At 35.8% G+C, this 4,874-nt stretch overlaps 2 long non-coding RNA genes across 2 annotated transcripts; both read right to left on the bottom strand.

The window, feature by feature from the left end:
* Window positions 1-2,462: 2,462 nt before the first annotated feature.
* Window positions 2,463-3,150, bottom strand: LOC113114059 (uncharacterized). The gene is made up of 4 exons (XR_003293675.1): window positions 3,121-3,150; window positions 2,923-2,987; window positions 2,607-2,819; window positions 2,463-2,518 (listed from the first exon to the last, which is right to left on the bottom strand). It is a non-coding gene; the product is annotated as an uncharacterized LOC113114059 (long non-coding RNA).
* Window positions 3,151-3,179: 29 nt separating this feature from the next.
* On the bottom strand, window positions 3,180-4,130 carry LOC113114063 (uncharacterized). Its single transcript, XR_003293676.1, has 3 exons — window positions 4,070-4,130; window positions 3,306-3,410; window positions 3,180-3,218 (listed from the first exon to the last, which is right to left on the bottom strand). It is a non-coding gene; the product is annotated as an uncharacterized LOC113114063 (long non-coding RNA).
* Between the last annotated feature and the right edge of the window lie 744 nt (window positions 4,131-4,874).

The raw sequence follows: 4,874 nt of genomic DNA, 5'->3' as shown, positions 1-4,874 counted from the left end.
TAAGCAAATGAAACATTTTGACATTTATTTTTCACACAGTATATGCAAACTTTTGAGTTTAAGTACTGTACACTAATATTAGTGTAAACAATGTAGCCTATTCAATACAATGGGAATCATTATACCTTCGTTAAAACACAAAACAAAAAAACACCTTTAATCAACGTATTTCTTGCTGCATCAGGGTAACTGCAGCTTCTGTCCATTCACTACAGGAACCCGGAAGCTCCCGGCATAAATGACCATATATGTACAAGTTAGTGTGACGCCTCTGCTCAACTGGGTTGCCATTGGCTTTGACGTTCCCTTGGCTCTCGCAGAACTCGCTGTGATTGGACTATCTTTTAACCCAAATTATAAACCGCTTAATGTTGCAAAGTCCGTTTGACTGTAATTATTACGTCAGTAACACCTTCAGTTAACAATGCAGTGTTGCTATGTCGTGAGAAATTACCTCTTTACCGAAATCGTAACCCTAACCCTAAGCACAACTCCAATAAACTCCAAATACCAGCGCTAATATTACTCGCGTTCAAACGATAGAATGGCAGAGGCTTATGGGTAATGTAGTTTAAAATGTTTAATAATTAAAAAAATGGGAAAATGCAATCTTTTTTAACAAAGGGTAATCTAAACATGTTCATTGTGTAAACATTAATGACATATTTAAGAGGCAGGCTGAAATTCGATATTTTACTAAGTGCACTTTTTTAAACACCTTTATACCACCTTTCCATATATGTTTGAAAACTCTGTCCAACATTATTTAATTAGCATAGCATAAGTAGTTGTCCTGCCATTTTTTCTTTGACACTATAATCAGACTTTGATTTACAGCCATTTGAAATTTACATTTTTTTGCTCTTCTAGGGGACTCTACTGGGCCCTTGAAGATGGAAGGGCAGTAAAACATACACATACCTTTTCTCATCATGGACAACAGACTGTGCTGAGTCATAATTTTTAAGTTTTTCTTTCAACAAATTGCCAATATGTAAGTTGTAAGTCATGTTTATCTTAGAATAAGAATAGAACCATAAAAATATACATCAGTGCCTATTTGGAATAGGCTCCAAATATTGAATTATATCAGGTGCAAGGATACAGTATTGAAAGTAAACAAAGACCAATTTAAACAACCAATACATACTGTGACACTTCATTGTACTTTCACAGTGTCAATGTGTCATTCAGTAAGACAAGGTACAGAGAGTGTGTAGTTTATAGTGCAAAGCCATCAATTCATGCATGCAATCATAATATTAAGAGCTAATTTGTGTCTCTGTGTAAAATACTCCTCATATTTGTCCTCCTCGGGTACTAAACATCAGTAATGTGCATGCTCATCTTGCTTACTTAACCTAGTACTGGATTCATGTTGATCTTTCCCTTGTCCATCACCTGTCAGTTGTACATGAAATTCTGCAGCATTATAGTCCCATGCAGTATCTTCTAATGCAGCTTTCAGCCTGCCCCTTCATCTAACTGAATGTCATTAATGTAACCCAATGTTCATTTCCTTAATTAAAACACATTTAACTATTGTTTACAAAATTAAATGGTGTATTTCCAAACACCATTCTTAATATAGAATATTCACCCTACTTTATTATCCAACACCATGTGCAGTACTTTCTGGAGGATACAACATAAAGACAACTAAAGTAGTGTATTAAGACAATGATATACAATTTTAACAATATTAAAAATGGTTATGTTAAAACCATGTTTTTCTAATCAGATGAAGCCATGCAAATGCATGCATGGTGAAAATGTCTTGAGCCCCAAAGAATCACATCAAGTTTTTAGAGCTCTCCTGCTTTTCTTCCTCTTCTTGCTTGTCCATGTCCTGGACATATCATAATCTTCCATGTCATACATTTTTTTTTGCAGTTGTTATGCAGCATCCTACAGCACAACTGATGAACAAAGACATGTAACTAATTTAAATCAAATATCTTTATTGTCACATACAATGAACACAAGTATACAGGTGATGAAAGTCTTGGGTGCAGACTGCAGCGTGACAGTATGGATGACAAATGAATTAATTCATGAATATATATGAAATATCAAATTCTGAATATATATATATATATATATATGCAACACACATATATAAGGGACTCAATTCAGGGTAGATAACAATATATGTTAAAAAATTATTGCTATACAAAGAGCATGAAATTGAAAACAATAATAATCACAGTACACATACATCTCTGCAGTAAAGCACGGTATGAATTAGTGCAAACAGAATGTCAGGGTGCATAATAATATTGAGTCCAGTCAGCATAACTGATAAGAGTTGCAGGGCATATGAGGTTGGTGGGGGTGTGTATGGTTTTACTGGTATGAGTTCAGTTCAGTCTGATTGCCTGTGAAGGAACTTGTCTCACTGTCTGCTGGTGTAGGTTCTGTGATAACGTCTGCCTGATGGTAACAGTGAGAGCAATCCATGGCTCGGCTGGCTGGAGTCTCTGACGGTCCTCCTCACACTCCACCTGGTCTAGATGTCCTGGAGGGGCCAAAACATGTTTAGGGTATGGTAAATCAATAAACAATATATAGTATTTTTATTTATAATTGTTGCAACTGGACTTAACATTGATTCTTGTTGGGGATATTGGCCAAAAGAATCCCACCACAACTAGCTCTCGTTGTTTAGCTGTGATGTTTACTTTTACAGGCCGTAACATCTGAGCTGTCGCAGTAGAGCGGTTTGTGAATGCAGTCTTCACAGCAGATAACTGATGGGTTCAGGTAGCAGTGATGCACTCGGTGGCCATTCAATTGATATCTTCATCAATTGGCTTCATCTTAATTCAAAACAAACAGACAAAACAATAAGTCAGCAATAACAGCAATAACCATTCTAGAGTAATAGTGTTGGTGAATACAGTTGCAGGTGTCAGTACTCACCATATTCAGTCATTTCCTTCCCAAACACCAGAGATGATGCACAGCTTATTTGCTCATTTTAGGAGCTATAAAAAAGATGTATATGTGAAAAACTATAACTGCGGACTTGAAAAGTCTTTTGAGAGATCAACATCAATGTTGTACCACACATAACTGCATTGAATTCAGACATACAAATTGAAATGTGAAACTTTTCACCTTTCTGTCTTTTCTTTTGGGGCACAAGAAGTCCATGTTCATTCCTCATTTCTTTAGGAACTGGTTTGACTGATTTTCTTTGCGTTTCTGGTCTTCAGCTGTAAAAACAAGAAAATATTTATTGACCCCATGTTTAATCATTATTGTTGTTTAAAAATATAAATAAAGCAGATATCATTATATACTTCAAGCACAAGTTCCTTGGCAACTCTAGTAGGCTCCTGAGTTCATCTGTACACATCAGATTCAGCGTCTGAGAAAATGCCATCATGCAAACTCTCAGTTTCTGCCTTACAACAGAGCATAAAAGAATGTGTGAGTGAGGGAGTACAGCATGAAGATGAAGTGAAAAAGGCAGAATTTTGTGTATAAATTTAACAGAATGAGGGGAACATTTAAGAGATTTAAGAGAACAGTATTGTCTGTTGGTGTGGATGCTAAAATACTTCTCATTATAGTTATTGGTCTTTGTGTGAACAACTTTTAAGTGATCTGATTGCCCAAATTCATTGAAGATCTGATGTGTAGCACTTGAAAAGTTAAACTAGGATTTCCCATTCTCTTGCTTCTAAGCAGATGTGTTCAGTAACATCACCATAGAAAGAAAGGCAGACTATGAGGTGTGGACAGATATCATGTACTGTTGAAACAGGAAGAGGCGGCACCAATTTGTAAAGATTAATAAAGAATACAATGGACTTCATTTAAACTTCATGATATAAACACTCTTACAATGGGCACAATCTGATGGGAGCTGTGGTAATGGCCAATAACAGCAGTAGGAGTAAAAGTTGTAGAATTTTGTACAAGTACGCTTGTGCAATATAATAATGATTATTGGATGAATTATTACTACTACAACATGCTCTTTGTTGAGTGTTCTTCCTGATGGCTAAGTGAACCAAAATTTAAGAAACATCAAATGCTGAGAAAAATGTATCTGACGTACCATTGGAAGTGTTTGCCTTTGCAGCTTTTGGTCTTCTTCATAAATGCACAAGATGGTCAAATTCAAATCTCATGACAGGCCTTCCTGAAATATAAACATGTTGAGACAGTGTGTTAAAATGATCTGTGACCAAAATATTTGATTAATACATAATATAAGGATGCGTTCATTAAAGCAAATCAGTTATAACTAAGAGTCTTCAACATTACCTGTGAAGGGTTGATCCTTTGAAAGACTTGTTCAGCCCCCTTGACAGCTTCTTCAATATCAGCATTGGGAGCGTGGAGTTGAAGTTCCCTGTTAATTCTAGCAGAGCGAGAGAGAGAGAAAGAGAGAGATTTTACAAGAGATGGCTTCTTTAAAGATCTGCTGGATTACAGGTTGTTGTGGAGTATGTAATCCGACGTAACTGCAAGACAGAAAAAACACTGAATTACAATTACATCACAAAAAGATATTAAAGGCATGGCAAACTTAGTGGTTACTGTGCTTTACAAATAGTGTAGAGTAAAAACACAGTTACGGTGGTAAAATCCTGGTAAATGTTGTGGTTATTGTGTGTTAGTAAATACAAATACCAGAGTAAAACTATGGTTACTATGGTAAACCCATAGTAAATGTCGTGGTTATTGTGTGTTAGTAACTACAAATACCAGAGTAAAACTATGGTTACTATGGTAAACCCATAGTAAATGTCGTGGTTATTGTGTGTTAGTAACTACAAATACCAGAGTAAAACTATGGTTACTATGGTAAACCCATAGTAAATGTTGTGGTTATGTGCGTTACAAAGTCCAGAGTAAAA

The sequence above is a fragment of the Carassius auratus genome, chromosome 2 (genome assembly GCF_003368295.1).
Source record: "Carassius auratus strain Wakin chromosome 2, ASM336829v1, whole genome shotgun sequence".
Taxonomy (NCBI): domain Eukaryota; kingdom Metazoa; phylum Chordata; class Actinopteri; order Cypriniformes; family Cyprinidae; genus Carassius; species Carassius auratus.
Note: the sequence above shows the minus strand (reverse complement) of the source record. Positions and strands in the feature narration are given on the sequence as shown.